Source organism: Crinia signifera, chromosome 4 (assembly GCF_055691185.1).
Source record: "Crinia signifera chromosome 4, ASM5569118v1, whole genome shotgun sequence".
NCBI classification, from domain to species: domain Eukaryota; kingdom Metazoa; phylum Chordata; class Amphibia; order Anura; family Myobatrachidae; genus Crinia; species Crinia signifera.
This window is the reverse complement of record NC_139220.1, coordinates 181,576,984-181,604,195: the sequence shown is the minus strand read 5'-3', so window position 1 is coordinate 181,604,195 and position 27,212 is coordinate 181,576,984. Positions and strand designations below refer to the sequence as shown.

At 45.8% G+C, this 27,212-nt stretch overlaps 1 protein-coding gene and 1 pseudogene across 2 annotated transcripts in view; one reads left to right on the top strand and one right to left on the bottom strand.

The window, feature by feature from the left end:
* FAM107B (family with sequence similarity 107 member B) overlaps positions 1 to 26,977 on the bottom strand; it is a 77,266-nt gene extending 50,289 nt beyond the window's left edge. The window contains exon 1 of one of the 2 annotated variants that reach the window (XM_083183107.1): positions 26,810 to 26,977. The gene's annotated coding sequence lies outside the window, so the exon portion shown is untranslated. Of the gene's footprint in view, positions 1 to 26,338; positions 26,755 to 26,809 lie in introns of those variants that run through there. The other variant, XM_083183108.1, reaches the window with a different exon arrangement.
* LOC146076303 (U2 spliceosomal RNA) lies at positions 22,924 to 23,129 on the top strand (annotated as a pseudogene).
* Positions 26,978 to 27,212: the final 235 nt, after the last annotated feature.

Genomic DNA, 27,212 nt, shown 5'->3' with positions numbered 1-27,212 from the left:
ATTATTTTTGGCATCATAACCCCATTCAATGTTCAATGTATAATTAACCCCTTTACAATAATTTACTTTACAATATTAATATATTATTATCTTCAACATCAAATCATTCTATTTATGTTCCTTAATCCATTAATTATCTGTCTTCTAGCAACAGACTTCAGCATAATTAACCCCTTACTCTTAATATTTGCCTATGATAAACCATACCCACCACCTTCCCATAAGTTACCTATTGTAAAGCGCAACAGAATTTTCCGTGCTATATAAGAAAGTATAAATATATATCATCTGTTCACCTTCTGCACATGCCCAGTTCTCAGCATTAGCTGCACTGTCCTGTTTGTGATGGGTGCCAGGTGACGCTCTGACAGTGGGGATCCCGACAGTCAGTATACCAACGTCGGGATCCCAACTGCCGGTATTTTGACAGGGGGGGAATACCGACACACTGGGGCGATTCTCCATTGTGGGGGTCCACAATGCTCACAGAGGGAGAATAGAACCCGTGGCTGACTGTCCAGATCCCCACTGTCGGAGGCACCCGTTTGTGATAGCTTAGGGCAGACCTGTCCAAAGTCCGGCCCGGGGGCAAATAGCAGCCCGCGCTGTCATTTCAAGCAGCCCGCAGCCTCCAGCCAGAAGCGGGTGGAGCATCAGATGGTGAAGGTGGGGCCCCGACGAGCGTGCCTTTACCTTGCCGTCTGCAGCAGTGAGGAGGTGCTGGCCGCCACAGTGAGATGTGTTTCACCCTCCTCCGCAATCACAGTGACAGCAGTGTGTGGGGAGGGGGTGCAGCAAGGGGGAAGCTTGCTCCCGTAACATGCAGAGTGGAGGAGGGCGGCAGCGGGAGCCCAAGCTTCTCCTGCACTTGCAGTTCCTGCTTTGCCTCTCCGTCCTTTGGCTCATGCAAGGGGCTGGGAAACATACAGAGAAGGGAGGGGGCAGGCAGGGGGACATACAGTCAATGGGGGCAGAGTGGGGGACATACAGTGAAGAAGGGTCAGGCTGGGGGACATACAGTGAATGGAGGCAGTGATGGACATTCAGAGAAGGGGGGGCAGGCTGTGGGACATAGTGAATGGGAGTCATACAGTGAATGGGGGCAGATTGGGGGACATACAGTGAAGGAGGGTCAGGCTTTGGGACATACAGTGAATGGAGGGTCAGGCCTTGGGACATACAGTAAATGGAGGCAGTGATGGGCATTCAGAGAAGGGGGGACAAAGTGAATGGGTGCAGAGTGGGAAACACCGAGTGAATGGTGGACATACAGTGAAGGAGGAGCAGGCTGGGGGACATACAGAGAAAGATGATCAGGTAGGGGAATATACAGTGGAGGGGGCAGAGTGGGGGGCATACAGTGAATGGGGCAGAGTGGGGGACCATTCTGATGTGATTAATGGTTCAAAGAATGTCAGGCTGAATGGTCGGCCCCCACACATTTTCACCTCACCAAAACTGGCCCTCGTTGCAAAAAGTTTGGACACCCCTGGCTTAGGGCATACTTATAGGAGGCAAGCAACACAAAAAAGTATATTGATGATAGCATTTCTAAGCTTATAGTAGCCAAAAGGTATGCTAAGTGCACTTTACTCTCTGACTCAAAATTAAATGATTGGAATATTCAGTTATAGTAAAATGGGTACTTATATGTTAGTTGGGCGACCACTAAGCTATTTGCTTAGTTTTCCGCGTCCCCTCGCTGCGCTCGCCACACTATATAATATCAACTCCACGCCGACATGGATAGTGAGGGTATGAGCGTACTAACTATAGGGGATGCGGTCATTTGGTCTACTGCATTATGGTCGACAGTCATTAGGTCGAATCCATTAGGTCGACATGCTAAAAGGTCGACATGACTCTAGGTCGACATGGGAAAAGGTCGACATGATTCTAGTTCGAAAGGTCATTAGTTCGACAGGTCATTAGTTCGACAAGGTCATTAGTTCGACATTGTCTATGTCGACATTCACAAGGTCGACATGGAGTTTTTCACTGTTTTTTGAGCCAACATGTGCCGACAGGCGGTATTTCATGCCCTACCATCCACTAGGGCGTGGTGGGAGAATAAAATAGTGTGCCGAGCGTAGCGAGGCACCGTGCCCGACGCATTGCGAGCGCAGCGAGCGATGCGAGGGGATGCAGTGCACTTTAAACTGTGTCCATGTCGACTGTGTTGACATTCAGGTAAAAAAACAGTGAAAAACCCCATGTCGACCATGTGAATGTCGACATAGACAATGTCGAACTAATGACCTTGTCGAACTAATGACCTGTCGAACTAATGACCTTTCGACCTAGAATCATGTCGACCTTTTCCCATGTCGACCTAGAATCATGTCGACCTTTTAGCATGTCGACCTAATGGATTCGACCTAATGACTTTCGACCATAATGCAATAGACCAAATGATCCCAACCCAACTATAGTGGTCGTCCAACTAACATATAAGTACCGTAAAATGTTATAAACATAATTGAAGAGACAAGTGGATGAAGGTGTTAGGTCATGTTTTGAAAGAAAATTACAGATAATAGCTAAATTATTAGATCATTTTAATGCACATTTAGCCACAAAGTAGATTAGTAAATACATTATCAACATTTAAAAAAAAACATTGTTACTATAGAACCTAGGTCATAAAATCTGTTTCCAGAAAACTTCATCCACTCGCCTCTTCAATTGTAACAATACAACATTTTGGAATCTCGTACAAATCCATCCAGTGCTTACGATCAATATCCTTCCCGTCTGTCACTGGGAACCAGTTCAAATAGAATGGAAAAAGTTACTCATGACACAGAAATCTCGGAAACAGCACCAAACTCTTAGTCAGAAAGTAACAGGAAACAGTTACTGTGTTGTATCTGCATTGTGTTATTTCAACTGATGAACTTTGAAGTAAAAGTGTAAAAGATCATTTTCATCTTTCTGCCAAAAGTAAAGATAAAAGAAGTCTGCTAGGATTTGTTTCTTGTTCCAGAAACATTTATGTTGCATCTTAAAATCCATTCTATACCAGCATAATTGTACAAAGTTATTTCTAATTATTTCATATACAGATGTATCCTTCCTTATAGTTGCTTCAGTCAAGTCAAACAGTCAAGTTCCACGTGACTCAAACATTGGGCAGTTTTCAATGCTCCCGATTCACTGTTTTTTGGGGGCGAATCGGGCTGTTTTCACTCCTTGCGGTGAATCTTTTTCACTGAAAATCGGATTCACCCTATTCAATGTTCACTGTTCGCCGAAAGCGTACAGTGAATGCCGTCCAGTTCTCCGTTTCATGCTCGCTGCAATTCGCTGGTGTATTTCAATAAGGTTTTCACTGGGATTCGCCGAGAGTGTATTCAATGCTAGGGTGGAGAATTGCTTTCAGCATGATTTTCGCCATAATTCCCCGTTTTGCATTCGACATCGTTTTAAGGTGAACTGGAATGTGATCTTTTAAAATAAAGGGTTTTTTTTGTGTAAAAAATAAAAATCAGTAATTTTATTCTGTGAAGGGGCATGCTATTTTTATTTATCTGCTTGCAGCACATGAATATATATTTAATTTATTTTTTGACACATTCGCCAGCGGGACCTGTGCAGTGGCTCCATCCACAGCGCCCCTGCCAGCTCTCGGGGGGAGGGCGGGGTGGCAGCTTGTGCTGCCTCTGTCCCCGGGAGCCCTCCCCCCCCCCCCCCCCACACACACACTCATTCCCTGCCTGCCGCCGTCCCCTGGCTCCCTGCGGCGAACGTTAAAGGTATGGGGCAGTGAGCACCTGCGGCGTTGAATAAGGTGACAAGGAGGACTGGTAGCGAATGCTCCAGCCCTCAGGAACCCTGCGCATCCTAAACAGGATTCGCTGCACATCACGATCACCACCATTGAATACTGGCCCTTATTCAGATCTGATCGCAGTACAAATTTGTTCTCAAAATAGACAAAACCATGTACACTGCAGGTGGGGCAGATGTAACATGTGCAGAGAGAGTTACATTTGTGTAAGTTATTTTGTTTCTGTGCAGGGTAAATAATGGCTTCATTATTTTTATACTGCAATTTAGATTTCTGTTTCAACACACCCCACCGAAATGTAACTCTCATCACATGTTACAACTGCCCCACCTGCATTGCACATGGTTTTGCCCATTTTGAGAACAAATTTGTACTGTGATCAGATCTGAATAAGGGCCACTGGCCATTGTCTTTTTTGCATCACTAAAAAACACATAGAAGTAAACTGCATTGCTAAGGTGTGCAACATTTGGACATCTGACATCTGTGGGAGTCAACTTGCTGATGCTGATAGTGGCGTCGAACAACAGCAGGGTGGGGGGTATGGCCCCTGTTAACATTGTCCTCCACTGTCTGTACATATGGGACGACTGACGTCATTAACAACCCCCTTGAGCACGCATAGTTAATCATATTGAGTGTACACACTAGACAATATTACAAACTAATAAAATCAATCAGAAGGCCCATATTGAACAGTATCGGCTAAAATACGGTTTATACCCCTTTCACACCAGAAATGCAGAAACCAACCCAGGAATTAAATTCCAGGGACATTCCCGGGTTGGGAACCCATCCACATATGCTTTTGAAGCAGGAACAACCCAGGTCGGCACCATTCACACTGAACCCGGGATGACCCTGCATTTCTATGAGAGTATCATTGAAAATGGCTTTTTTTAGGCCCACAAAGAAGAGGTAATTAGGGAGTGGGGTAAAGAGAGAGAAGGAGAGCAGGCCTTTGCAGACATTGCAGGCTTTCCGGGGTGAAATAGCATCGATGGGGTCTGTTGTGCCACAGAGCTTACACAGTGTTATTGCCAAAGCAGAAATTCTTTGCTTTCAGGGGTTAAAATGCACTTCTGGGGTCTGTGGTGCCACAGAACATGCACAGTGTCTCCCCTCATGCTGTATGCTGCCTCTGGGTCTGTCTGTGAGCGTCCATCACAACTGGAAATTGCCCTGCTGGCCAATCAGCATCCGCAGACATCAGCAGAGGCAACACGGGAAGGAGGGACATGTCCCTGCACCGTTTACACCAGCCAGTAGTCCGAGAAGGACCTGGGAGCAACCCTGCTACCTAGCATGGTTGAAATGCTGCCAAATTTACCCGGGAATTTGTCCCTGGAACCTTTCACACCAGCGCTAGACGCGGGTTGTTCCTGGACCCAACCCGGGAATTTAGGCTGGTGTGACAGGGGTATTAGTGTGTATGGGGCTTATATGCACACATTGTGGTTGTAATATGGCCGCCTTGTTTTCAACTCTGCACCAGTACCATCAGCTTTGCTGGACATGGTTTACATGTCCTCTCACTGTGGCAAGCATTGAAGATACACACTTCTGTTATGGCTTTTATGAAAAATGCAAACATATATAAGACCATAAAATTATTTCTGCAGTATATATATATATATATATATATATATATATATATATATATATATATATATATATATATATATATATATATATATATATATATATATATATATATATCCTCTCAGTATTCATGAAGAGCAGCCCTCCCCACCTCCAGACCAGGCAGTAAGCTGCTAGAAGTGCACTCAGAAATAAAGATGCCAGAGGGTTTTACTACAGTATATGATGGTATTTAGCAGGTATCCCCCACCCCCTCTGCTTATATTCTCGGTCTATATTTTCTTTTACAGTTGTTGACACACATTCCATGCAAAGTAACATTGTGAATACAGCAGGGACAGATATTTGACTAAATATATATCCTGCATGCATACAAATATTTGCTATTATAAAAGGAGACTCAAAACATAGCTACATACTATACATATGTACACACTGCCATCAATATTCCTGGTTATTGCATATGATCATGCAGGGGGAAGGCACCCAGTTGCCGTAAGTCTAGTGACCTGTCATTTCAGCTCGGGTAGCAAGCAGGAATGAAGACAGGTTCAACCGGGCCCGCAGTGCAGTGTGCTAGGTGAGCCATGTCGATGGGACTCCTTTCATAGCATGAAGGTGCCCATATACGTTGCGATTTTAGCAGGCGTTTTGAACTTTTAAAGTTCAAAACGCATCGCATTGGTTAGAATCACACTGTGTACCTGCGGGGATGCGATGCGCGTCCTCCGCGGGTACAATATTGTATAGCACAAAAAGTATGTGCCGGCAGTACTTTTGTGCTACATCGCATCACTTTTGTAGTACATGTGATGCGATGCAATGTCCATTAGGTGAATATTAATATTTAAAAAAAAAAAAGGCTAAAATCACATTGTACCCGCACAGTACAGTACATCGCATCACATCCCCTACAAGTGCCAAAATCTCACGGCACTTTGAAGTACAAAAGACGCAGCACAGAAAAATCTTAACGTGTATGGGCACCTCAAGAATAACCAGCACTGGCTCAGATAGTATCAGTGACATCACAAACCTGCCAATAAACTGGGTCGTAATTGGCATCCCGATGGAGGGTATGCCAGCAGTCAGAAGACCAGTTACTGTATCCTCACATCTGTCAGAATGCCAACGATGGAACTCAGACAGCCACAACCTCAAATGTAAGCAAGCTGGGGAGGGATAGCATTAGGGTTAGTTTGGTTGTTCCTTTCCATTGGAATTAGGGCAGTTGGGGTACAGGTGTCAGCACTGTGACCACCGGTTTCACAAACCCATACCATTAGAACACCATGTACGATATATGTTGGCTCTAAAAGAACACAAGCTCTCCATGTTCACATACCTTTGATAGGCTGGTGATTGAGGGGTAGATGTATTAATTGTCGTTATGGGGGAGAAGTGGTATCAGCACTCCTCCATGTATGGCTGTGCCAGTGTGCAGTTAATGACATGCTGCTGTATATTCATAACAGGGACAGTGCTGTCCCTAGCTGTGGTGTGTGCCAGCCACTGCATGTGAGATGTAGCGAGATCTGGTTGACCAGATCGGGCCAGGCAGGGAAACACAGTGCATCAGAGGGTAGAACTTATGCACCTAGTCAGTGTAGCTTTGAGGGGAAGCAGGAAGTGCTATGGCCGGAGTGAGAGGATATCTCTAAAACCTTACTGTATACAATGAATAAATATACTATGCTGGCACTATAACATCTCAATTACTGAGAAGATAGGGAAACTACTTCAGTCAGGAAACCTTCTGACTTAGGTCATATATATCCCCACGAGCCAGAAACACACAATACGATTAGTGACCAATTGGAATGCATAATGTCTGCGCGTCTAGTACTTGGCTTAATTGTATCTGCATCTAAAGAGCCTAGTTACTGCATTCAGAATGTGACCACACAGATTAGCCAACAGTGGTCATCTGCAGTGGTATATATTACTTATGGGCAGCAGGTCTAAAGTCCATCATAGGTAAAATCTGCCACCCCGCTGAGCACGAGATCCAGATACCGTCCATGGCTGCACTGGCTTCACTGTGACTGGCAGTGACTTCCTATTGGAAGTCCTACCTATCAGTCACAGACACACAAGGCAGTCCCACTGGGAGGTGCTCCATCCCTCCAGGACTGCTATAAGTAGAGAGCTTGCTTCCTGTATGCAGCCACCCCCTGCCTTATCGCGCAGCCCAATTGTGTTTCTATGTGCTACAATCCAAAGGTGGTGGGGGTCTGTGCAGTTCAACCAAAGGCCAGAACCTGTCGGATCCATTGCGAAGGTGTTGAAACACCTGCTGTCTCTTCTCTGAACACGAAGATCGCACCAGCGCCAACTCATGTCCATACACACCAATATGGCGGACAGTGATGCAATAGATTTTTTTTTGTACATGCTGACATATTGGGCCTATTACCATATATCCTGCAAGGAGCACGGTCTGCACGTGAAAGTGTTCATGTGATTAAAAAGAAAAAGAACTGTACATTTATATACTGTACCTCTCAAACCCAGATGATTCTCTGCATGATTAATGCATTTAATATGAACATATTTAAATTAGTAAAAAGTACTATAACTTAGTACTGTATGTTTATATTTTATTATACTGTAGCTAATATTTTCACTTTACTTCTAGTAAAATTTAAGTAGAATGTGAACATGCTTTTTAGAGTATATCAGCAGATTATTAAAAATGAGAGCTCAGCAATCAGCTTAAAGCTGCCCATACACACCCCGATGCGGGCGTGCGTTGTGGGCTTAAATAGCACGGATCACATCACATCACATTGCATTGCCTGTGCATGCGTTGTGCATGCAATGCGATGTGATGAGAACTAAAGGCCCCCATACATTAGGCCGACTTGTCCTAGGGACAAGTCGGACCCAATTTACCTGCGAGCCGCCCGGCAGCTCCCCGGGAGGCTCACATACAATTTGGCACTTGATGTGCCATTTTTATATGGGATAAATCGCATGCGATTTATCCCATGTAAAAAAAACCCGGGGAGCTGCAGGGCGGTGAGCAGTAGTGGGGGCGGGCAGCGGCAGTAGTGGGGACGGGCAGCGGTGGTGGGGCGGCCAGCGGCGGTAGTGGGGGCGGGCAGCAGCGGCGGTGACGGGCGGCGTTTGCGGTGAGCGGCGAGCGCAGTGTACTTACACATAGCAGCAGCGGCGGGGACGGGACGCGCAGTGGCGGCTATTATATTTTTAAAATACTTGTCAAATGACCGGCCGCTCGCTGATTGGCCGGAGAGCTCTCAGCCAATCAGAGAGCGGCCGGTCATTTGACAAGTATTTTAAAAATATAATAGCCGCCACTGCGCGTCCCGTCCCCACCGCTGCTGCTATGTGTAAGTACACTGCGCTCACCGCACACGCCGCCCGTCCCCACCGCCGCTGGCCGCCCCCACCACCGCTGCCGCTGGCCGCCCCCACCACCGCTGCCGCTGGCCGCCCCCACTACTCCCCCGGTGTCTGTATGCATATGCCTGTCAGGTGGCAGGCATATGCATACAGGGAGGTCGGACGTGATCGTATGTACAGACCGTCCGACCTCCCTGATCCGGTCCGATGCGCACGGGACCGCGCATCGGATCGGATCAAATGTCACATACCTACGATTTTGGGCCGATTTCATCCGATTATAGGCACAAAGTGCCGAAATCGGATGAAATCGTCCCAAAATCGCATAGTGTATGGGGGCCTTAAGTATAAAAAGTATGTGCAAGCACATACTTTTTGTACTGTGCGATGAGGTGCCGCGGGAGCGCGCACCTCAAAGCACACATCGGGACAGCCCGCATCGCAGCGTGTATGGGCTGCTTTACATGGAGAAGACCGCTACAGCTAACATAATGCACAAGGTCCATGTTTAAGGTTGTAGGTGATGCAAATAAAGCAAGTACAGTAACTATGGGCCTTATTTTGGTTCATTCTTTCTGACAAAATCCTTCTTAGATGGGCAAAACCATGTGCACTGCAGGTGAGGCAGGTGTTACTTGTGCAGAGAGAATTAGATTTGGGTGGGGTTTTACTTCAAAGTGAGATCTATATTGCAGTGTAAAAATAAAGCAGTCAGTATTTTCCCTGCACAGAAACAAAATTACTCACCCAAATCTAATTCTCTCTGCACATGTTACATCTGCCCCCCTGCAGTGCACATGGTTTTGTCCATCTAAGAAAGATTTTGTCAGAAAGAATGAACCAAAATAAGGCCCTATGTCTGGTACAAACCATGTTGCAGTGTGAGGAGCAGATATATGCACATAGGGTACTCTTTACCTATCACGGCGCCCACGATCTCCATCGCGGGCGTCGTGGGTAAAGAAATCGCGGTGATCGCGGGCATCGCGGGCAGTACATTAACGGCCGCGACGCGATGCCCGCGATCACCACGATTTCCCATAGGGTTCAATGTTAAATTTAGTGCTGCCCGCGATTTTACATTCAATGCTTCAATGGCCGCGATTTGGCCATAGGAATCAATGTTAAATGGGCTACAGAGCCCAAATAGGCACAATTAACACTTAAATGTCCCCCCAAATTTGTAACGCCACCCCACGATCCACGCCAACCCGAAGCGTGGCGAGCGCAGCGAGCCCGCGAGGGGCGGCGGTACGCGTCCTCCGACCTTTTCATACCCCCACTATCCACGTCGGCGTGGAGTTGAGAATAGAATAGTGTGGCGAGCGCAGCGAGCCCCGCGAGGGGACGCGGATACCTTCACAGGTAAACGTGGCCCTACGCGGGCTTCACAGGTATCCACGTCCGCTCGCCACACTATTCTATTCTCAACTCCACGCCGACGTGGATAGTGGGGGTATGAAAAGGTCGGAGGACGCGTACCGCCGCCGCTCGCCACGCTTCGAGTTGGCGTGGATCGTGGGGTGGCGTTACAAATTTGGGGGGACATTTAAGTGTTAATTGTGCCTATTTGGGCTCTGTAGCCCATTTAACATTGATTCCTATGGCCAAATCGCGGCCATTGAAGCATTGAATGTAAAATCGCGGGCAGCACTAAATTTAACATTGAACCCTATGGGAAATCGCGGTGATCGCGGGCATCGCGTCGCGGCCGTTAATGTACTGGCCGCGATGCCCGCGATCACCGCCCAACTAAGTAAAGAGTACCGCACATAGTTTTTGTGCAGGATTAATAATGGCTGCCTTTGAATGAAGCCTACAAATACTGGACACCTGTATTTTACTGCAATTTAGATTTTAGATTTGAAACCTCCCCATCCAAATCTAATTATCTCTGCACATTCCCACCAGCGGTGCAGCATGGTCTTCCCCAGTTCCTTGCTTTTTTGCTTTGCTTACAAAAATAAAATCATGGTCCTGATTCCTGAATACAGAAGTCACAGGCTGAAATTCCAAGCTAATGCCAATTCTAAATGACAGAAGCTATTGCACCAGTAAGTAGAACAGCGAACAAAGAAAATAAGCACTTAATCTCCAGCACCGGCTTTCTGAAGTTTCCACACTTTCATGTTATGACACAAATGGTTATTTTTCATTACTATATTATGAATCATAACATTCCCTTTAAAACCATGTTTAGAGATGCAACTGAATTGAAAAACTGAATTTAAACTTATTTACCCCCGCCTGTTGGTCACCCCTATGGATTATATTATAGCATAATGGAAAACATTTAAGAACTACTATCTCACAACTTCTGATCTATAGTTCCTACTGAAAAACAGCTTCCATGTGCTATGCGTGCAGTTTGGCATTACATGGCAACGAAGGACACAAAAACATTGAGGATTAAGGTAACAGGTGCACAAATGGGCATGTGATGTTATGGTAGCTTAATTTTCAATATCAGTCAAGTTAAGGTTATTAGGCGGACATTTACAATGAGCAGAACACACGCAGTCTCTACCATGGTGCTTAAAAAAAAAAAAAAAGAATAAAGAATGTGAGCAAATAAGATAAGGACAACAAATAATAAAAAAAGACGTTGACTTTTGTAATACCTATAAGTGTGTGTGTGTATAATATATATATATACACACACACACACACACACACACACACACACACACACACATATATATATATATACATATATACACACACACACACACACATACACACTATATGGATATTCGGACGCCTGACCATTGACAGGGACTGTAGTAACATTGTATTCAGATACATATACTCATTAATGTGCCTTTTTGTAGCTAGTTACCAATCTTCTTGAAAAGCTTTACACAAGATACTGTGGGAATTTGCGCCCATTCATTCTATAGAGCATTTATGACAAGCATGTCAAAACTATGGCCCTCCAGCTGTTGTGAAACTTCTCATCCCAGTATGCTTTGCAATAGTTTTAGCATTCCCCAATAGCAAAACGGTGGCAAGGCATGATGGGACTTGTAGTTTCACAACAGCTGGAGGGCCATAGTTTGGACATGCCTGATTCATGAGGTCTGACATTAATATTGGACAAGTAGGAGCTCAATGGGGTTGAGGTCACGGCTATGTTGGATACGGATTATTGGACAGACAGCAAGTAGGTCGACACCACTAGGTTGACATGCATGAAGGTCGACAGGGTCTTTAGGTCGACAGTCAAAAGGTTGACATAAGGTTTCTTCATTTTTTTTGTCCCAAATGTCAAAATGGACACTAAAACGTAGCACCGTGTCTGCTCGCCATGCTTCAGGCACGGTGCCTCGCTACGCTTGGCATACTATTTTATTGTCCAACCACGCCCTAATGGATGGTAGGGCGTGAAATACTGCCTGTCGGCTCAAAAACAAAGTGAAAAACCCCATGTCGACCTAATGATCCTGTTGACCTTTAGTCATGTCAACCTAATGCTTGTTGACCTAGTGACCGTATACCGCTATGTGTGGGTCAGTCAAATTCTTTCACACTAAGGGCGGTATTCAATGAGCCAGAATCGTTGGTCACAGTGATCCTGATTTAACATTCGCCTGCCAATCGCCGGTTTTTAGCTGTGAATCGCCATGCATGGGGATTCGTGGGGAGTCGCCAAGTCACCCTATTCAACGTGGCTGAGAATCGCCGGCCCTAACGGCGATTCTCAGCCACACCGGCGTTTCCCTATACAGCCGCATTAATGTAGTCAGTTGTTTAAAAAAATGCAGAGAAATGCAAGAAAAAAGCAAATTACCCTGGACAAACGCTTCCCATACAGCATACGGCAAACGCTGGGTAATCTGCTCAAAGGGCAAACGAAGGAGTGAGGTGGGGAGGAGAATCATGGGTAAGTGAGGTGCACCATGGGTAAGAACAGTGCTTTGTGGGAGAAAAAAAAAATACCTCAAAAAATTAAATATATATTTGTATAGCACTTCTACGACCATCACATCACACAAGGGCAGCAAATAATAATACATTACACTTGCACAGTTAAATAGAACACTTAAAAACAATTATTTGACATGTTCCTATCAAAGTTCACCAGAAAAAAATGACGAGGGACACTCGGTGAGGAACGGCGATATGTAACAAGAAAAAGGAATCGCCAACTTCACATTGAATACACTTTTGGCGATTCCCCTCGACTACCGTCGATTCCCCATGCAAAATCCTATAGACTAAAAACGGCGATTTTTAGAGAATTACATTTGGCGATTGGTGCTTCATTCACCGGTCCTCAACGGCGATTATAGGTCATTGAATAGGGTGATTCGCTTATACAGCTCATAAAATCGCCGGCACACATGAAAAAAACACAGAATCGCCATAAAACTTGGCGATTCTGGCTCATTGAATACCGCCCTAAAACTATTTAAAACAAGTCTTTACAGTCCTTGCTTCATGCAATATGGGGAACAGTCATGTTGGAATAAAAAAAATGTTGCCACAGTTTTTGTGCTTACATTAATGCCAATGGAATTTTAAACTCTACAGCTATGTAATCTTCAGAGCGTTGTCAACGTTTAGACACCATCTACTGCGACCAGCGACCATTAGGGGTGAACACGGGAGCACGATTTATCGCCCACAGCACAAACAAATCACTGGAAATTTGGTCACTCAGAGATCATACTGCCAGCAATATGTGCTTAAAATCACCCCGTGTGTACTCCGCTTAACTGTGAACACATTGTTAATACTACCTAGGCAAAAAAGCTGAAGCAAAGCAATTACCAGTGGTCGGTTTTACCATAGTTGTTTGATATTCATTATTCATGCAAAAATTTTAGTCTGCAAGAACTGTGACTTTGACCAAGTTGTATTGAGAAAGCCTTGTATTTTTATGTAAATATCACCGGGGACCTGACCTCTAGTAAGCCATGTGCAAGTAAATATCACACGAGCAGGTCATCACACGCAAATATCTCAAGGGCATCGGATGACGAGCTTATACGGAGGCCACATGGTCACATTATGCTTTTACATGTTATATGGAAAATGTGAATGATGGACTTTTCTTTGGAGACCAAATGAAAGCGCAGCTAAAGAGTCAAGTCCAGCTGTGTAATTCAGCACGTGTATCACAGTTCTGGATTTCACATTGCCAGACAACATCTTTTTGATTTGCTAAGCTCATTTACCATGCAACATGCTTTCCCTGCAGTTCAGCTATGTTTAGAATGGCCTCCTGAAGATCCGCATTAAACATGGCTTGTGGTCAGGCCTACAGCCAGACGCGAGCAGCTCCTTCAGCAGTTCATCATACAACAATGTTTTACATGATTAAAGAAAAACAAATGGTAGTTTTAATTCAAGTTTCCTACACTGTACAATAAACTCTGCTTGACAAAAATAAATGGGTTAGCAGAAACCTCACCTCATTAGTAATATCCCCAGCTAAATCTCTATTCTAGGGGGTGAAGGGTGAAAGACTAATGATCTTAAGGCCCCCATACACTAGCCGATTTTGGTCAGATTTCAGCCAGATCAGTCGGATCTGGCCGAAATCGGACCAAAATCGGCTAGTTTTGATGTCCCCTCAGATCCGATGCGCGGTCCCGTGCGCATCGGATCTGCGTCGGGTGGTCGGACCTGCTGCACGTCCGACCACCCGACTTGGGACCTAGTGGGGCGGCGCGGCGGTAGAGGGAGCAGGGGGGGCTGGGGACGCTGCGGGGGACACAGGCGGCATAGAGCCGGGCAGGGGGAGCCGGCCGGGAGCTGTCAGTAATGAATAAAAAAAAAAAAGCCCATACAATGAATGGGCGGCCTGTGATTGGCTGAGCGCTCTCTCAGCCAGTCAGCAATTGGCTGAGAGAGCGCTCAGCAGCCAATCACAGGCTGCCCATTCATTGTATGGGCTTTTTTTTTTTATTCATTACTGACAGCTCCCGGCCGGCTCCCCCTGCCCGGCTCTATGCCGCCTGTGTCCCCCGCAGCGTCCCCAGCCCCCCCTGCTCCCTCTACCGCTTTGCCGCACAGACGCTGTCCCCAGCAGCGGGGGACACAGACGTGTCCCCCGCAGCGTCCCCAGCCCCCCCTGCTCCCTCTACCGCCTCGCAGCACAGACGCTGTCCCCCGCAGCGTCCCCAGCAGCGTCCCCAGCCCCCCTGCTCCCACCTCTGTAGCCCCCCCCTGCTCCCCGGGTTTTTTACATGTGATAAATCGAGACGATTTATCACATGTAAAAAATGGCACATCAAGTGCCAATCTAATCAAGCTCCCCCGGGGAGCAGCCGGGGAAGCTCAGGGGGAAGTCGGGGGCGACTTGTCCTAAGGACAAGTCGCCCTAGTGTATGGGGGCCTTTACAATGGTTCTACACTGTGCTTGCATTCAGACATTGGAGGCATAGGAGACGGAAGCAGTATGAAATCCCGGCGGTCAGAATCCCGACCGCCAAAATCCTGACAAGGGGGGGGGGGATGTGGATCACCCCCCCTTGCGGGCCCGGTGCCTCGCTACGCACACTAATTTATTCTCCCTCCAGGGGTGTCGTGGACACCCACGGAGGGAGAAAGTGTCGGGATTTCGGCGGTCGGGATTCCGGCGTCGGGATTCTGAACGCCGGGATCCCGACCGCCGGGATTTTAACTGCATCCCTAGGAGACAGATCATAGATCTTGGAAGAATTGGATTATGACATCCGTGTCTGATTGATTAATAAATTTTACTTTGCTTTTTTTAATTGTTTGGTCTACCCTTGAATTGAATAATAAGGTGGTGAACTGCATTAAGCGCCATACACACACACACACATATATACACACACACACTTACTTATTTTTTAAATTAAAACATTATATTTATATTTTACACATAAACATATTGTACATGCGATCAAATTAAAAATAATCACAATGAAACCATCAGGATCCTCTAGTGTCCGTGAGTCTCCAAAACATTGCCATCTGCTGGCAGAGAGTGAAACTACATCTCTTTCTCACACATGCACAAACACAGAAGGTAGCAGACGTTCAAAGCTTTTACTTTGAGCATACTTACTAGTGTACAATAACTTCTGAAAATGAAAGACTTGTACAGCAGGTTACACGGCTAAAAAAAACAGCGAACACATCAGCATTAATTAAAGGATTATTTGAACATCACAAATGACCTACATGCCACACAGACATATTAATTAAATCGGATACACGTTAGTGCCATACAGCGTTTGGAGGAGGAAATATTAAAATGATCAAATAATCATATTATACACACATACAAGCTCCTGAAAAAGTTATCCAATCTTATATTTATTGTCCAGTTACAGAACGAAATAGGATTTTATTGGGGAATGACAGGTCTACCTTAAGATAAGCCTACATAACATAACAGCTGAAAAATATTAAAAATGTCAAACGTGAGGAGCTGACCTACAGCAGTAACCTGAGGAAGGCAGGCTTTAATACAAAAACAAAAAGTCCTTTGAAGGCTTTTGATCCTATTTAAGCAGTGTACTTTAGTAAAGTCTTTTGGAATTGCTCAAAGCTTGTTCCTCTCCCTGGGATGGAGTTTGTGGACGGTTTTCTGAATTTCATTATCTCCGACAGGCAGTTGTTGTGAAAACAGACATTTTGTTGTACAACATATTTTCCTTTCTTGTTGTAAGTGACCAGAATTTGTGTATGCATTACTTGGCAATGTGCGACCACACTCTTTTAGATGTTGCAACAAACCTGCCCATTTTCCGCTTGTCCTGTTATACTAAATACACTAGAGGAGTTTGCAAAATATTGCTTGTGCATTTCTACACTAGATTAGCAACGGAAACCATGGCAAATTTAAAAAAAAAAAATCTTTGAGTGAACACCATGAATAAGTCGGTACATATTTATTGCCCTCACCCCCTTACTGGAGTACCGGCAGCCAGGATTTGGATGTCGGTATACTGACATTCAGGATCCTGGTCGGCTAGTCATACCACACCTCTTCCATCATTTGCTTTTCCTTCTCTTACTCTAGCTGGGCACACATTAGACATATAGTGAATACAGCAACAGGGACCCTGTGGTGTGCCTGCTTTAGCAAGTGCATACACTTTTGCCAATGCCGGACATAGCAAGCTATTGCATGGGAAGTCAGGAGAGCCTTGCTGCATTCCCACTGCATGGCCTTAGCTAGCAATTTGCATGCAGGACAGACGGAGGATCATCGCTAGTGAAGCATGTGACCACGCATCGGCTTCAACATCAATTGTACAAAGACGATTTTCTGATTTTTACGTTCTGGCCTGTCGAACTTGGCAAAATTGGTAAAAATATTTTTTAATGTGTACCCAGCTTTAGGCTATCTTCTACTCCATATTCGGTTTCTGACACCCTGATGCTTATTTCAGTAACTTGGGTCAGTCTCAGTAAAGCAAAAAAAAGTAAGTCATTTGCATCTGGAACAAGCCATTTTGCAAGGGGAGGAAATCCATTTATACTGGTTCTCTGCAAATACTGGTTGCTTTTGCAAGTAGCCCACAGATGTTAGACAGCTTTATTTCTACACGGCAATTTAGATTTCAGTTTGATCACATCCCAACCAAATCTAAGGCTGGGGACACACTTGGAGATTCCGGGCAGTGCTGCGGGAGAACGATATAGGGCATTCACACTGAACGATTTAACTATATAGGTATCATGCATATACTTATCTATATATAGTGTGTGCCCAGCATAATGCTGGGTACACACCAGCACGATGCTGCTCGTGAGAGGGCCGTCACAGGAATGTACGACCCGCTCACGAGCTGACGGAGCCGCCGACGACCGGCACAGAAAAAGCCACTGATGTGATTGCGATCCGATCATGACCCGCTCCCACTACAATGGTCGTTTCTGAGTTCCTACCTGCAGCAGGTAGGATCTCAGAAAAGACCTAACAACCTGCGGGGCCGCGCATCGGATCAGGATCGCATCAAAAGGGCAGCGGAATGGCCCAAAACATGGCCGATTTACATACAATCGGTCGAGATTGCATCTAAATTGGCTCGTTTTCGGCCAAATCGTCCTGGTGTGTACCCCACACAGGGCCTTATTTTGGTTCATTCTTTCTGACAAAATCCTTCTTAGATGGACAAAACCATGTGCACTGCAGGGGGGGCAGATGTAACATGTGCAGAGAGAATTAGATTTGGGTGAGTAATTTTGTTTCTGTGCAGGGAAAATACTGACTGCTTTATTTTTACACTGCAATATAGATCTCACTTTGAAGTAAAACCCCACCCAAATCTAATTCTCTCTGCCCAAGTAACACCTGCCCCACCTGCAGTGCACATGGTTTTGCCCATCTAAGAAGGATTTTGTCAGAAAGAATGAACCAAAATAAGGCCCATAACTCTCTCTGCATGTTACATCTGCAGTGCAACATGGCCAGTTGCATGCTTTTTGTTCTGCCAACAAAGCTGAATCAGGCCCCATTTCCGCTAATGCAGCAACGTTTATATACCATGTACTTGTCCTACTCTATCTTGTACGATGTCATTTTCCTGTGTTGCTCCTTTGTTTATGTACTATGGGCCTAGAGTAATTCAGTACATTTGTAGTTTTGCTGTGGAACCCTTGTGGTGCTATATCATTGTTATTATTGAGGTTTCTTTATAAGCCACTTTCACAAGCAACATTTTTCCCCACTTAAGGTCCATACACACTGGGCGACTACGCCCAGCGTGTATGGACAGCGATGATCACTATCAACGCTGCAGGGAAAGCTGCTCAGTGCATACACACTGAGCCGCTTTGCCCCTGCCCGGCGCCAACGGAGGGGGGAGGACAGCGTTGCAAAGCCGTCCTGAGAGCCGCTCATCTGCTGGTATAATGGCTTTCCCGGGGATGTTGCGGGAGCGTGCAGCAGCGATCACCGCCGGGCCATACACACTGGGCGGCTTTGAGCTGAAAGCCGTTCAAACCTGCTGCATTGAGCGACTTTCAGCTCAAAGTCGCACAGTGTGTATGGGCCTTTATGCCCTGTGAAATATGGCAGAAAAAGAATATAAGCCAAGGGCTTAACTACCATAGGTGCAAGGGGTGCAGCTGCTATGGGGCCCAAAGCTGAAGGGGGCCCATCTTTACTGTGTAAGTAATATGTTTTACATACATTTATCATACATTTATCACCTTCAGTTGCTAAATAGGGGGCCCTTACAAACTTTTGCTATGGGGTCTACGAATATCTAGTTACGCCCCTGGTATAAGCTCTACTGCAATTACCTGATGCATAGCTTGGTTTAGGTTTTTCAACAAATTAGTTATGGTTTTGTATATTTTCAAACCTACAGTACTGATTTTTAAATAATGTAGTTAGACTTATGGCTTTATCCCATATAATACAAGGTTAACACTTGAAAAGAGAATAGCTGCAATTATTCTGTCAGATGTCTGCATTTTGGACCACAGTACCAAGCATCTTTTAGCTTGCAGGGCAGACCTGTTTTATGTGCACATACTTAGGTGGTTATTTGTCCTTGCATACCCAACCTGGGAGGAACCGCATACTAAGAAACCACTCAGAAGGCACCACACTTGCCCTTATTCCTATTGATTTATGTGGGACTATGAGAACACATTCCTGTCACTTATGTATAAATACAACACAACAACCACAGAGTTATAGAACTACTGGACCATTGGTGTTTTGTTTCTTTTTCCCCACACATTCGGAGGCATGACACACTCCTTGCAAATCTTTCCATACATATATTTGAAAACGGAGTTGAACACCAAAGCACCTCTTTTTGAACTCTTGCGAAAAGGCAAAGGGCGAGATGTATCAAACTGAAAATGCGGTAAAACCCCGGTTTTACGGCATTTTCCAATGTATCAAAACTGATACCGCATTGAAGGGTATCGCCACCTTTGGGTGGCGATACCCTATAGAAGCCTATGGGCTTCTTTTCGCCGCCCGCCGCCTCTGACGCAAACCCGCCGAGCCCCCCTCTGGCTTACCTTCCTGAAGGGTCCTCCTGGACCCCAGAAGGTAAACCCCTCCTCCCCCTAGTGAAGCAGCAGGACATCCTTCCGGCTGCAGGGGGGAGGAGGAGGCGCCAGGGACAGCCTGCTTAGCTGTCCCCGGCGTGAGGGGAGAGCCAGGCAGCAGGGAGGTGACGGAGACCCCCCGCACACCACAGTACAGGTATCGCGGTGGGGGCTCCGTCACCGCATCGCGATGCCAGCCGCATATGATAGTACATATGCGCTGGCAGCGATGTATTTTAATACATCCCGCCCTAACACTGCATCTCACCTCTATAAGGGGAATTCAAGTGTTACTCCCTTTGGGCGGGATGTACTAAAGGGAAAATGCGGTAAAACGGGGGTTATACCGCATTTTCCTATGTACCAATACCAGTCCGCCCCGTCTTTGGGTGGCGATAGCCTATGGGCTTCTATCGCCATCCGCCCGCCCCCCCCCCCCGGCGAAGAGCGGCGATGTATATTAATACATCCCGCCCTTTATGTGCACAAAGTTCCTGGCACCGACATTACTGTTATGTCATTTTGACAGGCTGGTAACTAGTATTATACTTCTTGAATAAAGTGTATGTAGCTGTAGCACAAAATTAAACCTAATAACTGTGGCGGTGCAGCAGCAGGGAAACTAATTTTATCAGGGTTAGGCTGATTAGCAGTACCTGTGTTCTCCCGATTTAATGATTTCCAGGGCACATGGCAATTGCTCTTGGTGGTGGAATAGCTGCCAAAGAGTTTGTACTGTGCTGTGATACCTGTATGCTGTTTTGCCTGCTACAAAATAAATACTTCATCTAATTTTTTATTACCAGTTATTTATATAGCGCACAAATATTCTGCAACGCCTTACAGATGTTTAAATATCTTTTACACTTGGATTCTGGCACTATTCGCATCTGCTCCAGTATTCGTTGACCAAAGAACGCTTCCTGCATCAAATTATAGACAACTGGCAGGTCACTTAGGCCCTTATTCTGATCGGTGCGGATATTCCCGCTTGCGTACGGGCCGCCGATGTTTATCGTCTGCGCATGTGCAGAGGTCACTCTGCGCATGTGCAGGCGGTTTCGCCGCATGGATTCTTTATACGCCGCACAGGGGGCGTAGAGGGGCGTGAGGGGCTACTTAGCCTCATTACCCTATGCATACGCCCCGCGTTTCATGGGCATTCCCCATGCAAACGCGGGGCGTATGCATGGTAATGAGGCCGTGACGCGTGGGTACGGGGCGGCCATCTCACATCGCCGGATGTCAGCTGCCCGCCCCCATACAAGATTTCACACGGACAAGTGTCCGTGTGGTCTTGTGTTGCGGGACCTGGTGGAGCGTGCGGCCCTGCATTCGATGTTCAGCGACCATCGAATGCAGGGGCTGCTCCCACCATGGAGGAGGCGTATCCCCGTCCACATTCATGCGGACCGCCACATATCCGCATACGGACGGAGGTGGCGATCCGTATGGAAGGCGGGGATTCGCCAAGACGGACATCACCGCATATTTCTGATCGGGCCGCACCGATCAGAATAAGGGCCCTAGAGAAGTATACACCAGAGCATAACATTAAGGGCCTTATTCTGGTTCACTCCTTCTGGCAAATTTCTTATTAGCTGGACAAATTCATGTGCAGTGCAGGTGGTATAGATGTTACTTGTGCAGAGAGAATTAGATTTGGGTGGGGTTTTACTTCAAAGTGAGATCTATATTGCATTGTAAAAATAAAGCAGTCAGTATTTTCCCTGCACAGAAACAAAATAACTCACCCAAATCTAATTATCTCTGCACATGTTACATCTGCCCCCCTTCAGTGTACATGGTTTTGTCCATCTAAGAAGGAATTTGCCAGAAGGAGTGAACCAGAATAAGGCCCTAAGTGTTTTTATAAGCATTGATTTGTGTTTCGCTTTGAGAATAGGTGTAATTCTTTAAAGCTCCAACTACCTGTATTATTGGCGATTTTGTGTTTAGTTTTTTATCCCCACTTTGTTGCTTCAACAAAAAGAAAAATCACATAATGGAAATTAACTCCATCCAGTCAACATTTTCAGCTTATGTGAAGTTTCCACTGCAGTGTGTTGGAATGTCAGAGACTGCACACATTATGACTGGAGCCTGGAATTGTTATTTTCTGTTGAAAAGAGTTGCTCAGGCTTTGTAGATGAATGGAAAATCATAAGAAGCTTCCATACCGTTCAACATATCAGCTAACAATGAGTAACAGATACTCAATATAGCAATATGTAAATCCCTAATGGTGCTTACACACGGTGCAATATGATCACTGGCAATATATTGCTCAGCAATCATATTGCTCAGTGTCCCGTTTTCATCAGTGACCAGAGATGGTCGCTGATGAAAATGTCACACTGCCGGGAGAAGAGGCAGGGGAAGTTGCTGGTTGGAGGAGCATGCTCCTCCGACCAGCGACCATTAGAGGCTGAAAACGGGAGCGCGCACCCAGCGATTTATCGCCGGTGCACACTCCAATCGCTGGCAATATGGTCACTCAGTGACCATTTGCCAGCGATATATGCTGAAATCGCCCCTGTGTGTACACAGCTTTAGTTGTAGTTGAACTAGAGGCCTTAGCACACTAATTATGTATGTTTTGTGACTTTGTACCACTCTATACAGCCTGTTCCCTCTGCATCTGCAAGCAGGCAGTAGGGTGGCACTGCAGCTATGTGCAGGACTTGTGCCAGTGAATCCATTTCATCACATAATTATACAGTCATGGAGAAATGCCAGAATTTGCAAGCTCTTATCTTGAGAGTGCCTCTTTATAATACAGTCATTCAATGAGATTTTAGTTTCCGAATATCATCATTTATGAAAAATCTATTTTCAAATTTTGACCATTTATATAATGCCCTCCCCTATGTGTATTCATGATTAGATGATCACTTTATTTGCATAGCAACAATTGCTTCCATAAAAATATAATCTGCAGTTTCAGATGAAATTATAACTTGCATAAAACTGGCACTTATTAGCCATCAGCTTGAACAGCAGCAGAGAATGACTCCCAATAAGCTCCAGATGCACCAGTCTCTGGGGAGATGTCCTCCCTGCCCAGTCCACCCCTGTTTAAAGACCTCTAGAATTTGGGGGCCCTGGCTGCTGCCCAGTGTGCCTATACATTAAAGATTCACAGACACTTATCTGAGGTATCGCATGCAGCTTCTCGGCCTTTTGGCTAAGATCAAGTGTAGTATCTGTTCTTATCAGTGGGTATGGACTGGCCTCTGGCAGAGAATAGAGAAAGGTTGGACTGAGTAGCTGCTCTGATGGGCGGAGGGTGTGGGACCCCTCTTTTTTGCCTGGGAGTGGTGAAAAGTCTCACTGAGTATCTTCACCTCTGCCTTTGGTAGGAGGTGTTGTTTCCGTAAATCCACTGGTAAGAGGGGGGGAGAAACACTGGGCCTAGTAGTTTGACTCTCTTGACGGGGTTCGTAGCCCCCGAAGGATGAGCAGCGAAAGGCTCAGTCTAGTATCCATTCCCAGGGAGCGGAGAAAAGCTGAGACCGAGTAGATTGGTCCAGGTTGGGGCAGGCCCCCACCCTGGGCACAGCGAAAAGCTCAGCCTAGTATCTTAACCCTGGGAGCGGAGAAACACTGGGACTGAGTAGATTGCTCTTCCGAGGGGGGTGCAGCCCCTAAGGGAGTCTTTCGAAAAGCCCAGTGGAGTACCCATTCCCATGCCGGGGGATGAAAAATGCCTGCTGGTGAGACGGAGAAAAAACTTGGTCGGACGCTGATTGGTCGGCTGCCTGGAGCCCGAGGCTGCACTGTGCCCCCGGGGAAACTCGGGGGTGCCTGATTTGCACTGGTGATGTCCAGCACCATGCACTGAATGGCACACACACTGCGCACTTCCCTCTAGGTTAGGCTACACGTCCTTACCTCGTCCTTTTGGATGGGGTAGGACAATTTTTTACACCCCCACCCCGGCCTTCTGGCTAGGGCCGCTTTTTATTTCTTTCTTTGATTTGCACTTTTGAGCACTTCACGTTTTTCGTTAGTTTGTCACGTTTTTTTGATTTGGGTAGTGCGGCTGTCCCCAACGGGCCTTCCGTTCCCCAAACGTGGCTGGGACTCTTCACCTTTTGGGGCGAGTCCCGGTCCCCTCGAGGGCAACCTCGAGCCGCAAGGCGGAGGGAAGCCTAAGCGGGTCTCTCCAAACCTTCGGGTGCGGAGGACCCACCGTCCAAAACCCTTCCGGGGGTGGAGGAAACGCGGGTCTCTCTGAGCTTCGGCGAAGAGGACCCACCGATCCCTTTTTTCCTTCCTCGGCCTTATGGTTGAGGGGGGTTAGGGGAACCATGGGGCCTTTCTCCTTTGGGAGAGGGTCCAAACGTTCGTACGGCTGCCCCCTTTGCACGTGTTTAGGCACAGCACTGGTGGTGGTGGGAGCACACCTCGGGCTCCCTGAGTTTCTTCAAACTCATGCAGCCTCACATGCGCCTCACATACCTTGGCAACTGCCCGCCGGGCAGCCCAGTGGCTGGACCACAGACAATATATCATATGTGGTCCTTCAGCAAGAGATGTATTGTATGTGACCCCCAGCAAGTGCTGTCGGATCCAATAAGTCTTATATGTAGCACTTGCAATCTCCGTATCCGATGTGCACGAGACCATGCATGGGATCAGAATCTGAGGTTATGCACGTACGATTTTTCAGCCGATTTCTCGTCCCCATCATTCGGAACCTGTGTCCATGTCGACTGTGTCAACATGTGGGTCAAAAAACAGTCAAAAACCCCATGTTGACCTTTTGACTGTTGACCTAGTCCCTGTCAACCTAATGCTTGTGTCGACATATTGACCTGTCGACCTAAACCCATATCGACCTAACGACTGTTTACCAACTTGCTGTAGACCAAACGATCCCAACCCTTTAAATGTAACTAGATACAAATTTACAATTAATCTCTACCATCGGCAACAGATGTCATAGACACCAGCTATTAAGAGGAAGTTGACTGTTGATGCAATGACTAGGTTTGTTAAAATTAAAAGTACATTAAAAGTTAACCTGCTGATTTGCATGCCTGCTTAACAAGCATCTCGCTACTTATGACTGTGCTTTATGATATATAAAAATTCATGCTAAACTCAGAGAATATATATATATATATATATATATATATATATATATATATATATATATATATATATATATAGTTTGCTCGGCACTCAGGTACTCCAAAGTAGGGTATTATGCTGCCGGGTGCCTTCCCCTCTCGGTCCTTCAGAAGCGTGAGATGTCTGGAAAAAAGATCTCACAGCCAAGTGTAGATAGATTATATATATATATATATATATATATATATATATATATATATATATATATATATATATATATATATATATATACACACACACACACACACACACACACACACACATACATACATATACACATACACACATACATATAATCAGAAAACTTGCAATACAGATATTATTATTACCCTGTCAACACAGAGTATCACCTGACAGGAATGGTTCTCAGAAGCTTATAGTATTGCAGGAAATCATCATCATGAGCAGACTGATTAAACTGACAGGAGATTGGAGTGTACAGACATAAATATTAAAAATTAATAGGTTTTTATTGTTTTTTTTCTGCTAAAATGAATTTTCTGTATTTGATATTTATTATAGTGTCTGTGTGTCACCGAAACGCTACCATCTGTTGGCAGCAGGTGAAACTACATCTCTTTCTCTCTCACATTAGCTACCTAGTAGCTTTTGAAGCATTTGCTTCGAACAGGCTTACTAGTTTATATATACACTAAACCATTCACCATATTCAAATGGAATATTGAGAACATGACACATGGATATCCATACTAGAACAGTTTTATGTTATATTGCTAGAATGTATTATACTCTGTGTGTTATTACGTTACAGGATTGTATCGTATGAGTTTAACACTTTGAATAATAGTTTAGGTTTTAGCAGGCATTCTAGTTGGGGATTAACTAGACAGATACAGAACTGTAACAATGTCAACAGTAACAACAATAGTGTACATTAGGGAAAGTCTGAGTCAAACATGTCAAATAAATCTAAACAAATCCAACTCTGGAGGACACATTACCTACAATGTGTGGCCCAGATTTACTTTACTGCACATGGCATAAGTAAAGCCTCCCATTGTCAGAAGTTATATGTTCCATTCTACAGACTATCTGCTCCAATCAGAATCAATAGCAAGTAAACATGATGACAAGATATTAACATAATTGTATCAGGTTGCCAGTTAAAACATTAATTGCACAGTATGTCTGACAGAAGAAACACAAGACCTAACCTGTCAATCACATCATCAGAAAAAGTCCCGATTTTTGGACAATAGCAGCAGCTCACAGCCCTGTTTGCTCACTGGACAGTCACAGGAGCCTTCAGCAGTGCTATGAAGCTTGCATGTGTCACCATTCTATTACATTATCAGAACATCACAGCAATCTACAGTGGGCTGCTGTAGTGATGGATACAATGTAATCCCTGACACAATGCACGTGTACTGCGGGTGCAATCGGTAGGGTTAGTGCATTTCCGGCTGATTTTGGCTTACTCACCCTGAGGAGAAGGTGATCAGATGGCACAATCACAGCCCCTCCTGTCTTCCAGTGATAAGATCATTGTTTACACGGCACAAAGTTTCCCTGCTGCATCATCACGGCGCACAATGCGTCCTGCACCTCCGTGTATGCAATGTGCTAACATCTGCCACCGCTACTACCAGGATGCTCCAGCCAACTCCCCAGCTAATCAAATAGACTGATACGGTATAGCTATGTACAGATGCTCACACCAATGTGAAGTTATTTACCTGCATAACTAAGTGATGTACTATTACATGAGGTCATCTCATTTTACACTACGTTCCAAATCAGTCTGCAGCTCCTTCATCTGGGCTCTTAGCTCTGTTTTACAACAGTTGCCCAAAGACTCCAACCATAACCAGCACGCCGTGCGAATGAATGGCTAGAGACTGGGCTGCTGAGTGCTATGTGTCCCAGGCAGTAAGTTCTGAGCAGCGGACCTACCTCACATGCAGCTAACGCCCTTCCCCTGAATGATGAGTGCGGTGTCAGACGGCTGGGGATTCCGGGGACTACTGTATGGTGTGGTGTATCCGCTTCCCTAGCGCTCCTCTCCAGCCCTCCATCCACACAATACCCTCCAGCAGCAGCAGCAGCAGCAGCACAGAGCGGCTCACAGGGGTGGAGAGGGGAGTCACCAGCCCGGCAGCTCCCACAGCAGGCTCCTCCCCTGGCGATCACACAACAAGCTTGTAGTGTTCCCATGCCCAGCAGCCCAGCCTGTTTTGTTTGTTGAGATGGTCTGTAACTAATTTACTCCCCTCTAATCTGTAGAGAGATGATTTCATTTGATCAGTCCCACGTTCAGCCCTCAGCCTGGGAAACTGTCTCCTCATGTCTCCCTTCT